Source organism: Oncorhynchus nerka, linkage group LG24 (assembly GCF_034236695.1).
Source record: "Oncorhynchus nerka isolate Pitt River linkage group LG24, Oner_Uvic_2.0, whole genome shotgun sequence".
Lineage (NCBI taxonomy): Eukaryota > Metazoa > Chordata > Actinopteri > Salmoniformes > Salmonidae > Oncorhynchus > Oncorhynchus nerka.
This window is the reverse complement of record NC_088419.1, coordinates 1955692-1975299: the sequence shown is the minus strand read 5'-3', so window position 1 is coordinate 1975299 and position 19608 is coordinate 1955692. Positions and strand designations below refer to the sequence as shown.

General features: G+C 50.3%; 1 pseudogene; it reads left to right on the top strand.

Annotated features, from left to right (window-relative positions):
* Window positions 1–11553: 11553 nt before the first annotated feature.
* Window positions 11554–19608, top strand: part of LOC115124658 (intersectin-2-like) — a 109466-nt pseudogene continuing 101411 nt past the window's right edge.

The window sequence follows — 19608 nt, the reverse complement described above, 5'->3', positions numbered from 1 at the left end:
CACAGAGCCTTACTGGAGGACCACACATTCACACAGAGCCTTACTGGAGGACCACACATTCACACAGAGCCTTACTGGAGGACCACACATTCACACAGAGCCTTACTGGAGGACCACACATTCACACAGAGCCTTACTGGAGGACCACACATTCACACAGAGCCTTACTGAGGACACATTCACATTCACACAGAGCCTTACTGGAGGACCACACATTCACACAGAGCCTTACTGGAGGACCACACATTCACACAGAGCCTTACTTCACACAGAGCCTTACTGGAGGACCACACATTCACACAGAGCCTTACTGGAGGACCACACATTCACACAGAGCCTTACTGGAGGACCACACATTCACACAGAGCCTTACTGGAGGACCACACATTCACACAGAGCCTTACTGGAGGACCACACATTCACACAGAGCCTTACTGGAGGACCACACATTCACACAGAGCCTTACTGGAGGACACACACATTCACACAGAGCCTTACTGGAGGACCACACATTCACACAGAGCCTTACTGGAGGACCACACATTCACTGGAGGACCACACATTCACACAGAGCCTTACTGGAGGACCACACATTCACACAGAGCCTTACTGGAGGACCACACATTCACACAGAGCCTTACTGGAGGACCACACATTCACACAGAGCCTTACTGGAGGACCACACATTCACACAGAGCCTTACTGGAGGACCACACATTCACACAGAGCCTTACTGGAGGACCACACATTCACACAGAGCCTTACTGGAGGACCACACATTCACACAGAGCCTTACTGGAGGACCACACATTCACACAGAGCCTTACTGGAGGACCACACATTCACACAGAGCCTTACTGGAGGACCACATTCACACAGAGCCTTACTGGAGGACCACACATTCACACAGAGCCTTACTGGGACCACACATTCACACAGAGCCTTACTGGAGCCTTACTGGAGGACCACACACACAGAGCCTTACTGGAGGACCACACATTCACACAGAGCCTTACTGGAGGACCACACATTCACACAGAGCCTTACTGGAGGACCACACCACACAGAGCCTTACTGGAGGACCACACATTCACACAGAGCCTTACTGGAGGACCACACATTCACACAGAGCCTTACTGGAGGACCACACATTCACACAGAGCCTTACTGGAGGACCACACATTCACACAGAGCCTTACTGGAGGACCACACATTCACACAGAGCCTTACTGGAGGACCACACACCACCATTCACACAGAGCCTTACTGGAGGACCACACATTCACACAGAGCCTTACTGGAGGACCACACATTCACACAGAGCCTTACTGGAGGACCACACATTCACACAGAGCCTTACTGGAGGACCACACATTCACACAGAGCCTTACTGGAGGACCACACATTCACACAGAGCCTTACTGGAGGACCACACATTCACACAGAGCCTTACTGGAGGACCACACATTCACACAGAGCCTTACTGGAGGACCACACATTCACACAGAGCCTTACTGGAGGACCACACATTCACACAGAGCCTTACTGGAGGACCACACATTCACACAGAGCCTTACTGGAGGACCACACATTCACACAGAGCCTTACTGGAGGACCACACATTCACACAGAGCCTTACTGGAGGACCACACATTCACACAGAGCCTTACTGGAGGACCACACATTCACACAGCCTTACTGGAGGACCACACATTCACACAGAGCCTTACTGGAGGACCACACATTCACACAGAGCCTTACTGGAGGACCACACATTCACACAGAGCCTTACTGGAGGACCACACATTCACACAGAGCCTTACTGGAGGACCACACATTCACACAGAGCCTTACTGGAGGACCACACATTCACACAGAGCCTTACTGGAGGACCACACATTCACACAGAGCCTTACTGGAGGACCACACATTCACACAGAGCCTTACTGGAGGACCACACATTCACACAGAGCCTTACTGGAGGACCACACATTCACACAGAGCCTTACTGGAGGACCACACATTCACACAGAGCCTTACTGGAGGACCACACATTCACACAGAGCCTTACTGGAGGACCACACATTCACACAGAGCCTTACTGGAGGACCACACATTCACACAGAGCCTTACTGGAGGACCACACATTCACACAGAGCCTTACTGGAGGACCACACATTCACACAGAGCCTTACTGGAGGACCACACATTCACACAGAGCCTTACTGGAGGACCACACATTCACACAGAGCCTTACTGGAGGACCACACATTCACACAGAGCCTTACTGGAGGACCACACATTCACACAGAGCCTTACTGGAGGACCACACATTCACACAGAGCCTTACTGGAGGACCACACATTCACACAGAGCCTTACTGGAGGGAGCCTTACTGGAGGACCACACATTCACACAGAGCCTTACCACACATTCACACAGAGCCTTACTGGAGGACCACACATTCACACAGAGCCTTACTGGAGGACCACACATTCACACAGAGCCTTACTGGAGGACCACACATTCACACAGAGCCTTACTGGAGGACCACACATTCACACAGAGCCTTACTGGAGGACCACACATTCACAGAGCCTTACTGGAGGACCACACATTCACACAGAGCCTTACTGGAGGACCACACATTCACACAGAGCCTTACTGGAGGACCACACATTCACACAGAGCCTTACTGGAGGACCACACATTCACACAGAGCCTTACTGGAGGACCACACATTCACACAGAGCCTTACTGGAGGACCACACATTCACACAGAGCCTTACTGGAGGACCACACATTCACAGACAGGACCACACATTCACACAGAGCCTTACTGGAGGACCACACATTCACACAGAGCCTTACTGGAGGACCACACATTCACACAGAGCCTTACTGGAGGACCACACATTCACACAGAGCCTTACTGGAGGACCACACATTCACACAGAGCCTTACTGGAGGACCACACATTCACACAGAGCCTTACTGGAGGACCACACATTCACACAGAGCCTTACTGGAGGACCACACATTCACACAGAGCCTTACTGGAGGACCACACATTCACACAGAGCCTTACTGGAGGACCACACATTCACACAGAGCCTTACTGGAGGACCACACATTCACACAGAGCCTTACTGGAGGACCACACATTCACACAGAGCCTTACTGGAGGACCACACATTCACACAGAGCCTTACTGGAGGACCACACATTCACACAGAGCCTTACTGGAGGACCACACATTCACACAGAGCCTTACTGGAGGACCACACATTCACACAGAGCCTTACTCACACAGAGCCTTACTGGAGGACCACACATTCACACAGAGCCTTACTGGAGGACCACACATTCACACAGAGCCTTACTGGAGGAGCCTTACTGGAGGACACATTCACACAGAGCCTTACTGGAGGACCACACATTCACACAGAGCCTTACTGGAGGACCACACACACAGAGCCTTACTGGAGGACCACACATTCACACAGAGCCTTACTGGAGGACCACACATTCACACAGAGCCTTACTGGAGGACCACACATTCACACAGAGCCTTACTGGAGGACCACACATTCACACAGAGCCTTACTGAGGACCACACATTCACACAGAGCCTTACTGGAGGACCACACATTCACACAGAGCCTTACTGGAGGACCACACATTCACACAGAGCCTTACTGGAGGACCACACATTCACACAGAGCCTTACTGGAGGAGAGCCTTACACATTCACACAGAGCCTTACTGGAGGACCACACATTCACACAGAGCCTTACTGGAGGACCACACATTCACACAGAGCCTTACTGGAGGACCACACATTCACACAGAGCCTTACTGGAGGACCACACATTCACAGAGCCACTGGAGGACCACACATTCACACAGAGCCTTACTGGAGGACCACACATTCACACAGAGCCTTACTGGAGGACCACACATTCACACAGAGCCTTACTGGAGGACCACACATTCACACAGAGCCTTACTGGAGGACCACACATTCACACAGAGCCTTACTGGAGGACCACACATTCACACAGAGCCTTACTGGAGGACCACACATTCACACAGAGCCTTACTGGAGGACCACACATTCACACAGAGCCTACTGGAGGACCACACACTGGAGGACCACACATTCACACAGAGCCTTACTGGAGGACCACACATTCACACAGAGCCTTACTGGAGGACCACACATTCACACAGAGCCTTACTGGAGGACCACACATTCACACAGAGCCTTACTGCCACATCACATTCACACAGAGCCTTACTGGAGGACACATTCACCCAGAGCCTTACTGGAGGACCACACATTCACACAGAGCCTTACTGGAGGACACATTCACCCAGAGCCTTACTGGAGGACCACACATTCACACAGAGCCTTACTGGAGGACACATTCTCCCGTCAAGTTCGCTTTTTATGAATCCAAAATTTTGCTTAGAAAGTCTTCTTTGTATAAATGTTTATAAATGAGGCCCCTGGTCAGTAACTGGGGCCCCTGGTCAGTAACTGGGGCCCCTGGTCAGTAACTGGGGCCCCTGGTCAGTAACTGGGGCCCCTGGTCAGTAACTGGGGAGTCCAGTGGATTTGATGGTCCTTTATAGCTTTTTCTAATCCATTAAACTTCTCGTGAATTTGGCGTTGTTCTACATTTGTGTCAATGTGAACGGTGTTGTAGAGCGTTTTAAAATGGAGAACAGAGCCTTACTGCCACATTGGGTTGAGGAACAGAGCCTTACTGCCCCATTGGGTTGAGGAACAGAGCCTTACTGCCCCATTGGGTTGAGGAACAGAGCCTTACTGCCACATTGGGTTGAGGAACAGAGCCTTACTGCCCCATTGGGTTGAGGAACAGAGCCTTACTGCCCCATTGGGTTGAGGAACAGAGCCTTACTGCCCCATTGGGTTGAGGAACAGAGCCTTACTGCCCCATTGGGTTGAGGAACAGAGCCTTACTGCCACATTGGGTTGAGGAACAGAGCCTTACTGCCACATTGGGTTGAGGAACAGAGTCTTAATAGACTAATATATTCTTAGTTTTAAAATGGGTTGTCCATATGTCACCATTTTGTATCTCTAATTCCTCGTTTTGATTTATTTTTTCTCCCAATTTTGCCAAAAGTTGTTTGTGTTTATGGCCTCCTCAATTAGTGTCAGCTGCTTACTGTTGTACTGTGCTTTTCTTTCTTCTCAGTGTTTATAGAGTTTTAAAGTCTCACAGTAATGAGACTTTTCACAATGATGAGTCTCTCTCTCTGTCTCAGCTCTCTCTCTCTCTCTGTCTCAGCTCTCCCTGTCTCAGCTCTCTCTGTCTCAGCCCTCTCTCTCGCTCTGCTCTCTCTCTCGCTCAGCTCTGTCTCTCTCAGCTCTCTCTCAGCTCTCTCTTGCTCAGCTTTCTCTCTCTCTCTGCTCTCTGTCTCAGCTCTTTCTGTCTCAGCTCTCTCCCGCTCTCTCTCAGCTCTCTCCCGCTCTCTCAGCTCTCTTGCTCTCTCTCGGTTTCAGCTCTCTCTCTCGGCCTCTCTTAGCTCTCACTCTCTGTCTCAGCTCTGTCTCAGAGAGGAAAGGAGGGGAGGGAGGATAGAGAGGAGTAAAGGAGACTGGAGACGCCATAACTTCTCTGTTCCCCTCTTCTCTCTCACAGCCATGGCTACAGCTTATTTTCCAGTCCTCTTCTTCTTCATACATCTCATTTATCCAAAGCCTTCCTTTAGGTCTCATAAGAGCTTCTCATTGGATGGTTCTGTGATGTATGAGGAGGAGAACAGAACAGAGAGCTTTCGGCAGGCAGTTAAGAGGCTTTTCTCTCTACAGATTCAGGCTTAGTTGGTTAGTTATCCGTGATTGGTTAAACATGCTGAAAAAGAGAGTTGGTCATGTTCGTAGGGTTTCCACTGTTTCTGTTTACCAGTCTCTGGTTTAGCCATGTTGTGGTCACTGATATGCTGTTTCTCTGAACCAGTCTCTGGTTTAGCCATGTTGTGGTCACTGATATGCTGTTTCTGTGAACCAGTCTCTGGTTTAGCCATGTTGTGGTCACTGATATGCTGTTCCTCTGAACCAGTCTCTGGTTTAGCCATGTTGTGGTCACTGATATGCTGTTTCTGTGAACCAGTCTCTGGTTTAGCCATGTTGTGGTCACTGATATGCTGTTTCTGTGAACCAGTCTCTGGTTTAGCCATGTTGTGGTCACTGATATGCTGTTTCTCTGAACCAGTCTCTGGTTTAGCCATGTTGTGGTCACTGATATGCTGTTTCTGTGAACCAGTCTCTGGTTTAGCCATGTTGTGGTCACTGATATGCTGTTCCTCTGAACCAGTCTCTGGTTTAGCCATGTTGTGGTCACTGATATGCTGTTTCTGTGAACCAGTCTCTGGTTTAGCCATGTTGTGGTCACTGATATGCTGTTTCTGTGAACCAGTCTCTGGTTTAGCCATGTTGTGGTCACTGATATGCTGTTTCTGTGAACCAGTCTCTGGTTTAGCCATGTTGTGGTCACTGATATGCTGTTTCTGTGAACCAGTCTCTGGTTTAGCCATGTTGTGGTCACTGATATGCTGTTTCTGTGAACCAGTCTCTGGTTTAGCCATGTTGTGGTCACTGATATGCTGTTTCTCTGAACCAGTCTCTGGTTTAGCCATGTTGTGGTCACTGATATGCTGTTTTAACCCATCGACTGTCTCTTGTTGAAAGATTATTTCAATTTATATATATAAATAAAATAAAATAGATTATTTTCCCGAACTGACAGAGTAATACCAGGTGGTTGAGAAGTCAAGAGGAACCCAGGAACTAGAACCCAGGAACCTAGAACCCAGGAACTAGAACCCAGGAACCTAGAACCCAGGAACTAGAACCCAGGAACCTAGAACCCAGCCAGCAATACTATATTAGAATGGCCATTTTCATGCATTTTTACTCATTTCAGCAATTTTGTATTTACTTTTACTTTACAAAAATGTATTTTCACACACACACACACACACACACACACACACACACACACACACACACACACACACACACACACACGTGCAGTGCCTCCGGAAAGTATTTTTGTTATAACAAAAAAATCCTCAACAATCTACACACATATATACAATACACTGTAATGACAAAGTGAAAATATGTTTGTAAGTTTTGTATCAAATGTATTGTCTATTATTTAAAGTGTTCAGACCCTTTGCTATGAGACTCGAAACTGAAACATCCTGTTTCCATTGATAATCCCCGTTTGCAGACGACACAACAGTAGTAGGCCTGATTACCATTAATGACGAGACAGCCTACGGGGAAGAGGTGAGGGCCCTTCTAGTTTAGTGCCAGGAAAATAACCTCTCACCCAACGTCAACAAAACAAAGGAGCTGTGGACTTCGGGAAACAGCACCCCCCTATTCACATCAATTTGACCGATTCGATGGATAAGATTCAAGTTCCTTGGCGTATACATTTCTGACAAACTGAAATGTTCCACCCACACAGACAGTGTGGCGAAGAAGGCGCAACATTGCACCTTCAACCTCAGGAGGTTGAAAAAAATTGGCTTGGCACCTAAAACCCTCACACACTTTTACAGATTCACAACTCGGAGCAACCTGTCGGGCTGTATCACCTACTGGTACGGCAACTGCACTGCCCGCAACCGCAGGGCTCACCAGAGGCGAGGTCAGTACAGGTGCATCAAAGCTGGGACCGTGAGACTGAAAAACTGCTTCTCTCCCATCAGACTGTTAAACAGCCATCACTAGCACATTAGGGCAGCAGCCTCTATATACATAGATTTGAAGTCACTGGTCACTTTAATAATAATGTTTCCATATTTTGCATTTACCCATCTCATGTGTATATACTGTATTCTATTCTACTGTATCTTAGTCTATATATTTATGTATTAAATCAGCACTGCAGAGCTCTCCCTGTCCTCTGCCGTGCCTTGATTCGATTACTGCTGATGATATCTGGATATGTGCATGTACACCCCTGGCCTATCTACTGTTGGTAGCTCCAATTCTGACTTGGGCTCTGATATCTGCTTCACTGATTTCTGCTCTCGTAAAAGCCTGGGTTTTCTGCACGTTAACACCTAAGCTAGAAGCTTATTACCTAAAATGGGTCAATTGAACGTTTGGTTTCCCAGCTCCAATCCAGATGTGTTGGTCATTACTGAGATGTGGTTAAGGAAGAGTGTTTTGAATACTGATGTTAACCTTTCTGGTTATAACCTTTTTCAGCAAGACAGATCCTCCAAAGGTGGCCCCTTACACCTGAATTTGTCTTGCTCAGTGACCTAAACTGGGACATGCTTAAACCACCAAGTTCTAAAGCAATGGGACTCTCTAAATATTTCTTACCAATCCCACAAGGTATGACTCCAAACACCCAGAAAAGGCTGCTCTCCTCAATGTTATTCTCACAAAATAATCCTGCTAGGTGCCAGTCTGGTGTTTTCTGTAATGACCTTATTATTAACCTGTTTGACCTGTTTTACAGCGTTTTGGCTGCTCAGTGAAACGACCTCGATCCTGATTTGTCATAGAAGCTTGCTAAAAAACTTTAATGAGCAAACAAGCCTTCATGACCTCTGTAAAATGGTATAGAATCAGCGTGATCCCCTCTGTCGAAGACGCTTGGACCTTCTTTTTTTGATATTGTCAGTGGTATTGTTAACAAACACGCCCCCACAAATTAAATTCAGGTTCAGTCCCTGGTTCGACCATAATCTTGCAGAGTTACTCCACGCATACTCAGGCTGACTGGCTCTCGTTCAGGCAGCCAAAGTTAGTTACTTTAAGGAGCAGTTCTCTCTCTGTTGGTCTAACCCCAAGAAGTTCTGGAAAACAATTAAAGACCTGTAGAAATAAACCCTCCTCCTCACAGCTGCCCATTTCCTTTAATGTTGAGGATGTGGTTGTTACTGACAAGAAGCACATGGCTGAGCTCTTTAATCACCACTTCATTAAGTCGGTATTTGACTCAGCCACGCCTCCTTGCCCGTCCAACATTTCCTCATCTCTACCCCTTGTAATGTGAGTAGCCCAAATGCTCCTCCCTCTTTTTCTCCTGCTCCGCTACAACGTTTCTTCCTGCAGACAGTCACTGAGTCCGAGGTGCTGAAGGAGACCATTTTCTTCTTTAAAACCTCTTGAAACTAGGGGGCACTATTTTCATTTCTGGAAGCATAATTTCAAAATCTGAGATGACAGGTTGATTAACAAAAGGCTAAGCTGTGTTTCAATTTATTTCACTTGTGATTTCATGAATATGAATATTTTCTAGAAATATTTTTTGTCCGTTGCGTTATGCTAATTAGTGTCAGTTGATGACAATTCTCCCAGATCATCATCTCAGATTTTAACATCAGCTAAAGATGTGTACAGTTGAAGTCGGAGGTTTACTTACACTTAGGCTGGAGTCATTAAAACTCATTGTTCAACGACTCCACAAATTTCTTGTCAACAATCTATAGTTTTGGCAAATCAGTTAGGACACCACTTTGTATATGACAGAAGTCATTTTTCCAACAATTGTTTCCAGACAGATTATTTCACTTATAATTCACTGTATCACAATTCCAGTGGGTCTGAAGTTTACATACACTAAGTTGACTGTGCCTTTAAACAGATTGGAAAATTCCAGAAAATTATGTAATGGCTTTAGAAGCGCCTGATAGGCTAATTGACATCATTTGAGTCAATTGGAGGTGTACCTGTGGATGTATTTCAAGGCCTACCTTCACACTCCGTGCCTCTTTGCTTGACATCATGGGACAATCAAAAGAAATCTGCCAAGACTTCAGAAAAATAATTATAGACCTCTGCAAGTCTGGTTCATCCTTGGGAGCAATTTCCAAATGCCTGAAGGTACCACGTTCATCTGTACCAGCAATAGTATGCAAGTATAAACACCATAGGGCGAAGCAGCCGTCATACTGCTCAGGAAGGAGACACGTTCTGTCTCCTAGAGATGAACATACTTTGGTGCGAAAAGTGCAAATCAATCACAGAACAACAGCAAAGGACCTTGTGAAGATGCTGGAGGAAACGGGTACAAAAGTGTCGATATCCACAGTAAAATTAGTCCTATATCGACATAACCTGAAAGGCCTTTCAGCAAGGAAGAAGCCACTACTCCAAAACCGCCATAAAAAAGCCAGACAAAGATTGGACTTTTTTGGAGAAATGTCCTCTGGTCTGATGAAACAAAAATCGAACTGTTTGGCCATAATGACCATCGTTATGTTTGGAGGAAAAAGGGGGAGGCTTGCAAGCCGGAGAACACCATCCCAATCGTGAAGAACGGGGGTGGCAGCATAATGTTGTGGGGGTGCTTTGCTGCAGGAGGCACTGGTGCACTTCACAAAATGGATGGCATCATGAGGTTGGAAAATATGTGGATATATTGAAGCAACATCTCAAGACATCAGTCAGGAAGTTGAAGCTTGGTTGCAAATGCGTCTTCCAAATGGACAAATACCCCAAGCATACTTTTAAAGTTGTGGCAAAATGGCTTAAGTACAACAAAGTCAAGGTATTGAAGTGGCCATCGCAAAGCCATGACCTCAATCCTACAAAACATTTGTGGGCAGAACTGAATAAGCGTGTGTGTGCAAGGAGGCCTACAAACCTGACACAGTTACACCAGCTCTGTCAGGAGGAATGGGCCAGAATTCACCCAATTTATTGTGGGAAGCTTGTGGAAGGCTACCCAAAACGTTTGACTCAAGTTAAACAATTTAAAGGCAATGCTACCAAATACTATTTGAGTGTATGTAAACTTCTTATCCACTGGGAATGTGATGAAAGAAATTAAATCTGAAAAAAATCAATTTCTCTACTATTATTCTGACATTTCACATTCTTAAAATAAAGTGGTGATCCTAACTGACCTGAGACAGGGACTTTTTACTAGGATATTAAATGTCAGGAATGGTCAAATACTGAGTTGAAATATATTTGGCTAAGGTGTATGTAAACTTCCGACTTCAACTATATATGACAAATACAATTTGATTTGATGGAATGTTATAAGCAGACTTCTAAGGGGAGGGGGGGAGTTTATGGAATTCACCTTTGAACTAAAAGCACTGGGTCAGCAGATCACAGAGGCCTTCTCTTCAGAGCTAACAAAAGCAGATCTAAGAGTGGAGTTCAAACGAATGTGTACAAGATGACAACTGACAAAACCTTTGGCAGTATAGACGATGGGATGTATTACCTGAGAGGGTCGGTTCCTAGATGGATTGGGTCCATTATCCCTGTAGACCATCTTTTGTTTCCAAAAAGTGTGAATGAAAGTTTTCCCAACAGAGCGGCAGTAGTATTTAAGCCAGATATGAAGTGCTAAGAGGTGTAGCCACGACCCAGCGGTGGCACGGGCCAGAGATAATTGGCTGCTTCTCAGATCCGGTCAGGGTGTTGATTAGCTCTAGAAAATCCTGTTTCAACATCTCTGACCCTTTTTTTTGATGGCATTTGATCCCACATGCACTACGACAGCAGCGGCTGATGATGTAGGACGGACGGAAGAAATCCTGTGATATCCTTCATCGAAGTCCACTCCCCCCCCCCCGGGAAGGACAGGGTAGAGGATGAAGGAGCAGGAACCTCTGGAAGCAGGTGGGTGAAACTGTTGGTCAACAGGATGGGATCACCCAAAGTAATTTCAGTGCCTTGTGCTGGGCTTACGGTGTGTGTCATACCTCCACTGGGAGGCAGGTTCAGTAGCTGCTCTGAAAGCGTCCTTGCTCCTTTTTTTCTTCAAGCGGAGGGGGGGGGGGGGGGGGTAGGATAGGTGCAGCTCCCACATGGGATGAAACGGTCATAGTCTCTGGAGGTGGTTGCTGCCAGATTCCCCAGAATGACAGAATGGCAGATAGTGGTAGATGCCATTTTGGAATAACTACATGCATAGGTTGGTGAGGAATCAGCTAAAAGTCAATCAATCCACACCATGTGATAGTTAGTTAGTTAGATTGAATCACACAGTTGTAGGCAGTAAGCCAGAACCCAACCACAGACTAGAACCCAGCCAGCACTAGGACCCACAATAAACACAACGAAGTTCACAAAACTGGCCAGCATAACAACAGCACGGAGAGAGTGGTGACTTACTCAATGTGATTAAATGGTGGGGCCCATCAAAACAGCAACGCAACAGAGGTCGAGTTACCAGTATGATAGCCATGAGAGAAGCACCTTGGGGGAGAGGTAGTTTTCAGTACAGGCCAGTGGAAAGTCCACAGCCTCCCCATACTTCAACAGTCCACAGCCTCCCCATACTTCAACAGTCCACAGCCTCCCCGTACTTCAACAGTCCACAGCATCCCCATACTTCACAACAGTCCACATCCTCCCCATACTTCAACAGTCCACAGCCTCCCTATACTTCACAACAGTCCACAGCCTCCCCATACTTCACAACAGTCCACAGCCTCCCCATACTTCACAACAGTCCACAGCCTCCCCATACTTCACAACAGTCCACAGCCTCCCCATACTTCAACAGTCCACAGCCTCCCCATACTTCAACAGTCCACAGCCTCCCCATACTTCAACAGTCCACAGCCTCCCCATACTTCAACAGTCCACAGCCTCCCCATACTTCAACAGTCCACAGCCCCCCATACTTCAACAGTCCACAGCCTCCCCATACTTCAACACTCCACAGCCTCCCCATCCTTCAACAGTCCACAGCCTCCCCGTACTTCACAACAGTCCACAGCCTCACCATACTTCACAACAGTCCACAGCCTCCCCATACTTCAACAGTCCACAGCCTCCCCATACTTCAACAGTCCACAGCCTCCCCATACTTCAACAGTCCACAGCATCCCCATACTTCACAACAGTCCACATCCTCCCCATACTTCAACAGTCCACAGCCTCCCCATACTTCACAACAGTCCACAGCCTCCCCATACTTCAACAGTCCACAGCCTCCCCATACTTCAACAGTCCACATCCTCCCCATACTTCACAACACTCCACAGCCTCCCCATACTTCAACAGTCCACATCCTCCCCATACTTCAACAGTCCACATCCTCCCCATACTTCACAACAGTCCACATCCTCCCCATACTTCAACAGTCCACATCCTCCCCATACTTCAACAGTCCACAGCCTCCCCGTACTTCACAACAGTCCACAGCCTCCCCATACTTCACAACAGTCCACATCCTCCCCATACTTCAACAGTCCACAGCCTCCCCGTACTTCACAACAGTCCACAGCCTCCCCGTACTTCAACAGTCCACAGCCTCCCCATACTTCACAACAGTCCACAGCCTCCCCATCCTTCAACAGTCCACAGCCTCCCCATACTTCACAACACTCCACAGCCTCCCCATCCACAGACAAGGAGCAGTAGTAGGTTACAGCAGCACAAACAGCTAGGACCAGGCACTGGAGTAGACAACCCTGGTAGGGAGGAGCAGAAATCTCCATCAGAGTCAGAGATCTATTTCCCATCCACTCTGTTTTCTACAGTAAAGTCTGGAAATAGATGCCTGATCCTGGGTGCCTCCCAAATGGCCCCCTATGCCCTATGTACATGTAAGGCAATACTTTGGTCCAAGACCCTATTCGCTATATAGTGCACTATTTTGGTCCAGGGCCTATAGGGAATAGGGTGCACTATTTTGGTCCAGGACCTATAGGGAATAGGGTGCACTACTTTGGTCCAGGGCCTATAGGGAATAGGGTGCACTACTTTGGTCCAGGGTCTATAGGGAATAGGGTGCACTACTTTGGTCCAGGGTCTATAGGGAATAGGGTGCACTACTTTGGTCATCCTATAGGGAATAGGGTGCACTACTTTGGTCCAGGGCCTATAGGGAATAGGGTGCACTACTTTGGTCCAGGGCCTATAGGGAATAGGGTGCACTACTTTGGTCTACGGCTATAGGGAATAGGGTGTACTACTTTGGTCTAAGCCTATAGGGAATAGGGTGCACTACTTTGGTCTAAGCCTATTGGGAGTAGGGTACACTACTTTTGTCTAAGCCTATAGGGAGTAGGGTGCACTACTTTGGTCTAAACCTATAGGGAGTAGGGTGCACTACTTTGGTCTAAGCCTATAGGGAGTAGGGTGCACTACTTTGGTCTAAGCCTATAGGGAGTAGGGTGCGCTACTTTGGTCTAAGCCTATAGGGAGTAGGGTGCACTACTTTGGTCTAAGCCTATAGGGAATAGGGTGCACTACTTTGGTCTAAGCCTATAGGGAATAGGGTGCACTACTTTGGTCTAAGACTATAGGGAATAGGGTGCACTACTTTGGTCTAAGCCTATAGGGAATAGGGTGGACTACTTTGGTCTAAGCCTATAGGGAATATGGTGCACTACTTTGGTCTAAGCCTATAGGGAGTAGGGTGCCATTTGGGACTCACACCTGACTCCCATCTGATCCCCTCAACAATAATGTAAAATCACTTTACCTAATATTTCAAAAATAAATACACTCTCCAATACTCTCTCTCCCCGTCCCTCCCTCTCTCCCCATCCTCCCCTCTCTCCCCGTCCCTCCCTCTCTCCCCGTCCCTCTCTCTCTCCCCGTCCCTCTCTCTCTCCCGTCCCTCTCTCTCTCCCGTCCCCTCTCTCTCTCTCCCGTCCCTCTCTCTCTCCCCGTCCCTCTCTCTCTCCGTCCCCCTCTCTCTCCCCGTCCCTCTCTCTCCCTGTCCCTCTCTCTCTCCCCGTCCCTCTCTCTCTCCCCGTCCCCTCTCTCTCCCCGTCCCTCTCTCTCTCCCCGTCCCTCTCTCTCTCCCTGTCCTCTCTCTCCCTGCCTCTCTCTCTCCCCGTCCTCCCTTCTCTCCCAGTCTCTCTCTCTCCCCGTCCCTCTCTCTCTCCCTGTCCCTCTCTTTCCCCATCCTCCCCTCTCTCCCTGTCCCTCTCTCTCCCTGTCCCTCTCTCTCTCCCGTCCCTCTCTCTCTCCCGTCCCCCTCTCCCCGTCCCTCTCTCTCTCCCGTCCTCTCTCTCCCCGTCCCTCTCTCTCCCCCGTCCCTCTCTCTCCCGTCCCTCTCTCTCCCCGTCCCTCCTCTCTCTCCCCCCTCCCTCTCTCTCTCCCGTCCCTCTCTCTCCCGTCCCTCTCTCTCCCCGTCCCCTCTCTCTCCCGTCCCTCTCTCTCTCCCCGTCCCTCTCTCTCCCGTCCCTCTCTCTCCCGTCCTCTCTCTCTCCCCGTCCCTCTCTCTCTCCCGTCCCTCTCTCTCTCCCCGTCCCTCTCTCTCTCCCCTTCCCTCTATCTCCCCTCTCCTCCCTCTCTCTCCCTCTCCTCCCCTCTCTCCCCGTCCCTCTCTCTCTCCCCGTCCCTCTCTCTCCCCGTCCTCTCTCTCTCCCCGTCCTCCCTCTCTCCCCGTCCCTCTCTCCCCGTCCCTCTCTCTCTCCCCGTCCCTCTCTCTCTCCCGTCCCTCTCTCTCTCCCTGTCCCTCTCTCTCTCCCTGTCTCTCTCTCTCCCTGTCTCTCTCTCTCTCCCCGTCCCTCTCTCTCCCCGTCCCTCTCTCTCCCCGTCCTCCTCCCCTCTCTCTCCCCACTCCTCCCCTCTCTCCCCGTCCCTCTCTCTCCCCGTCCCTCTCTCTCCCCGTCCTCCCCTCTCTCCCCATCCCTCTCTCTCTCCCTGTCTCTCTCTCTCCCTGCCTCTCTCTCTCCCCGTCCTCCCTTCTCTCCCTGTCTCTCTCTCTCCCCGTCCCTCTCTCTCTCCCTGTCCCTCTCTTTCCCCGTCCTCCCTCTCTCCCTGTCCCTCTCTCTCCCCGTCCCCTCTCTCTCCCCGACCCTCTCTCTCTCCCCGTCCCTCTCTCTCTCCCTGTCTCTCTCTCTCCCCGTCTCTCTCTCTCTCCCCGTCTCTCTCTCTCCCGTCCCTCTCTCTCCCCGTCCCTCTCTCTCTCCTCCTCCCCTCTCTCCCCACTCCTCCCCTCTCTCCCCGTCCCTCTCTCTCCCCGTCCCTCTCTCTCCCCGTCCTCCCCTCTCTCCCGTCCCTCCTCTCTCTCCCCGTCCTCTCTCTCTCCCCTGTCCCTCTCTCTCTCCGTCCCTCCCCTCTCTCCCTGTCCCTCTCTCTCCCCGTCCTCCCCTCTCTCCCTGTCCCTCTCTCTCCCCGTCCTCCCCTCTCTCCCTGTCCCTCTCTCTCCCCGTCCTCCCCTCTCTCCCTGTCCCTCTCTCTCTCCCGTCCTCCCCTCTCTCCCTGTCCCTCTCTCTCCCGTCCCTCTCTCTCTCCCTGTCCCTCTCTCTCTCCCCGTCCCTCTCTCTCTCCCCGTCCCTCTCTCTCCCTGTCCCTCTCTCTCCCCGTCCTCCCCTCTCTCCCTGTCTCTCTCTCTCCCCGTCCTCCCCTCTCTCCCTGTCTCTCTCTCTCCCGTCCTCCCCTCTCTCCCCGTCCTTCTCTCTCTCCCTGTCCCTCTCTTTCCCCGTCCCCCTCTCTCTCCTGTCCTCTCTCCCCGTCCTCCCCTCTCTCCCTGTCTCTCTCTCTCCCCGTCCCCCTCTCTCTCCCTGTCCCTCTCTCTCTCCCTGTCCCTCTCTCTCTCCCCGTCCTCCCCGTCCTTCTCTCTCTCCCCCGTCCTTCCCTCTCTCCCCGTCCTTCTCTCTCCCCGTCCTTCTCTCTCTCCCCGTCCTTCTCTCTCTCCCCGTCCTTCTCTCTCTCCCTGTCCTCTCTTTCCCCGTCCTCCCCTCTCTCCCTGTCCCTCTCTCTCCCTGTCCCTCTCTCTCTCCCTGTCTCTCTCTCTCCCTGTCTCTCTCTCTCTCCTGTCTCTCTCTCTCTCCCTGTCTCTCTCTCTCCCTGTCTCTCTCTCTCTCCCCGTCCCTCTCTCTCCCCGTCCCCTCTCTCTCCCCGTCCCTCTCTCTCCCCGTCCTCCCCTCTCTCCCCGTCCCTCTCTCTCTACCCGTCCCTCTCTCTCTTCCAGTCTCTCTCTCTCTCCCCGTCCCTCTCTCTCTCCCCGTCCCTCCCTCTCTCCCTGTCCCTCCCTCTCTCCCTGTCCCTCTCTCTCCCCGTCCTCCCCTCTCTCCCTGTCTCTCTCTCTCCCCGTCCTCCCCCCTCTCTCCCTGTCTCTCTCCCCGTCCTCCCTCTCTCTCCCCGTCCTTCTCTCTCTCCCGTCCCCTCTCTCTCCCTGTCCCTCTCTTTCCCCGTCCTCCCCTCTCTCCCTGTCCCTCTCTCCCCGTCCTCCCCTCTCTCCCTGTCTCTCTCTCTCCCCGTCCCCCTCTCTCTCCCCGTCCCTCTCTCTCTCCCCGTCCTTTCTCTCTCTCCCCGTCCCTCTCTCTCCCCGTCCCTCCCTCTCTCCCCGTCCCTCTCTCTCCCCCGTCCCTCTCTCTCTCCCTGTCCCTCTCTCTCCCCGTCCCTCTCTCTCTCCCGTCCCTCCCTCTCTCCCCGTCCTTCTCTCTCTCCCCGTCCCTCCCTCTCTCCCCGTCCTCCCCTCTCTCCCTGTCTCTCTCTCCCCGTCCCTCTCCCGTCCCTCCCTCTCTCCCCGTCCCTCCCTCTCTCCCCGTCCTCCCCTCTCTCCCTGTCCCTCTCTCTCCCGTTCTCCCCTCTCTCCCCGTCCCTCTCTCTCTCTCCCCCTCCCTCTCTCTCCCCGTCCCTCTCTCTCTCCCCGTCCCTCTCTCTCCCTGTCCCTCTCTCTCTCCCCGTCCTCCCCTCTCTCCCCGTCCTCCCCTCTCTCCCCGTCCCTCTCTCTCATTTACATTTTACATTTACATTTAAGTCATTTAGCAGACGCTCTTATCCAGAGCGACTTACAAATTGGTGCTTTCACCTTATGACATCCAGTGGAACAGCCACTTTACAATAGTGCATCTAGGTCTTTTAAGGGGGGGGGGGGGGTGAGAAGGATTACTTTATCCTATCCTAGGTATTCCTTAAAGAGGTGGGGTTTCAGGTGTCTCCCCGTCCTCTCCTCTCTCCCCCTCCCTCTCTCTCCCTCCCTCCTGTCTCTATAGATGCAGTCAACATGTGGAACATCAGTCCAGAGGAGAGGTTGAAACATGATAAACAGTTTAACTCTCTGACACCTGTCCTGGGATACATATCGGGTGAGTCTCCAAATCACATACCTGACTTGACCGTGTATCTCACAGGTCCAGGTGTGTGTAGAAAACAGGTGTGTGTGTGTGCATCTAACAGATGTGTGTGTGTGTGTGTGTGTGTGTATAACAGGTGTGTATCTAACAGGTGTGTGTGTTTGTATCTAACAGGTGTGTGTGTTTGTATCTAACAGGTGTGTGTGTGTGTATCTAACAGGTGTGTGTGTATGTGTATCTAACAGGTGTGTGTGTGTGTGTATAACAGGTGTGTGTGAGTGTGTGTGTGTGTGTGTATAACAAGTGTGTGTGTAGCATGTGTATATGTATTTAACAGGTGTGTGTGAGTGTGTGTATCTAACAAGTGTGTGTATATAACAGGTGTGTGTGTGTATCTAACAGGTGTGTGTGTGTGTGTGTGTATCTAACAGGTGTGTGTGTATATAACAGGTGTGTGTGTGTGTGTGTGTATCTAACAGGTGTGTGTGTATCTAACAGGTGTGTGTGTATATAACAGGTGTGTGTGTATATAACAGGTGTGTGTGTGTGTGTATCTAACAGGTGTGTGTGTATCTAACAGGTGTGTGTGTATCTAACAGGTGTGTGTGTGTATATAACAGGTGTGTGTGTGTGTCTAACAGATGTGTGTGTGTGTGTATAACAGGTGTGTATCTAACCGGTGTGTGTCTAACAGGTGTGTGTGTGCGTATATGTATCTAACAGGTGTGTGTGAGTGTGTATCTAACAGGTGTATCTAACACGTGTGTGTGTGTGTGTGTGTGTGTGTGTATTTGTATCTAACAGGTTTGTGTGAATGTGTGTGTGTGTATCTAACAGGTGTGTGTGCGTGTCTATCTAACAGGTGTGTGTGTGTGTGTATCTAACAGGTGTGTGTGTGTGTGTGTGTGTGTGTGTGTGTGTGTGTGTGTGTGTGTGTGTGTATGTGTGTGTGTATCTAACAGGTGTGTGTGTGTACCTAACAGGTGTGTGTGTGTGTGTGTGTGTGTGTCTAACAGGTGTGTGTGCGTGTGTGTGTCTTACAGGCGTGTGTGTGTGTCTAACAGGTGTGTGTTGTGTTGTGTAGGTGAACAGGCGAGTCAGTTCTTCCTCCAGTCTGGTCTTCCTCCTTCAGTCCTGGCTGAGATCTGGTGAGAAAACACACACCCCGGCCCCCCCTGGGTGGAAACACACCCTGGCCCCCCTGGGTGGAAACACCCCCCTAGGTGGAAACACACCCTGTCCCCCCTAGGTGGAAACACACCCTGTCCCCCCTAGGTGGAAACACACCCTGTTCCCCCCCTAGGTGGAAACACACCCTGTTCCCCCTTAGGTGGAAACACACCCTGTCCCCCCTAGGTGGAAACACACCCTGTCCCCCCTAGGTGGAAACACACCCTGTTCCCCCCTTAGGTGGAAACACACCCTGTCCCCCCTTAGGTGGAAACACACCCTGTCCCCCCCCTTAGGTGGAAACACACCCTGCCTCCCCTAGGTGGAAATACACCCGGCCCCCTGGGTGGAAACACACCCTGTCCCCCCTTAGGTGGAAACACACCCTGTCCCCCTTAGGTGGAAGCACACCCTGTCCCC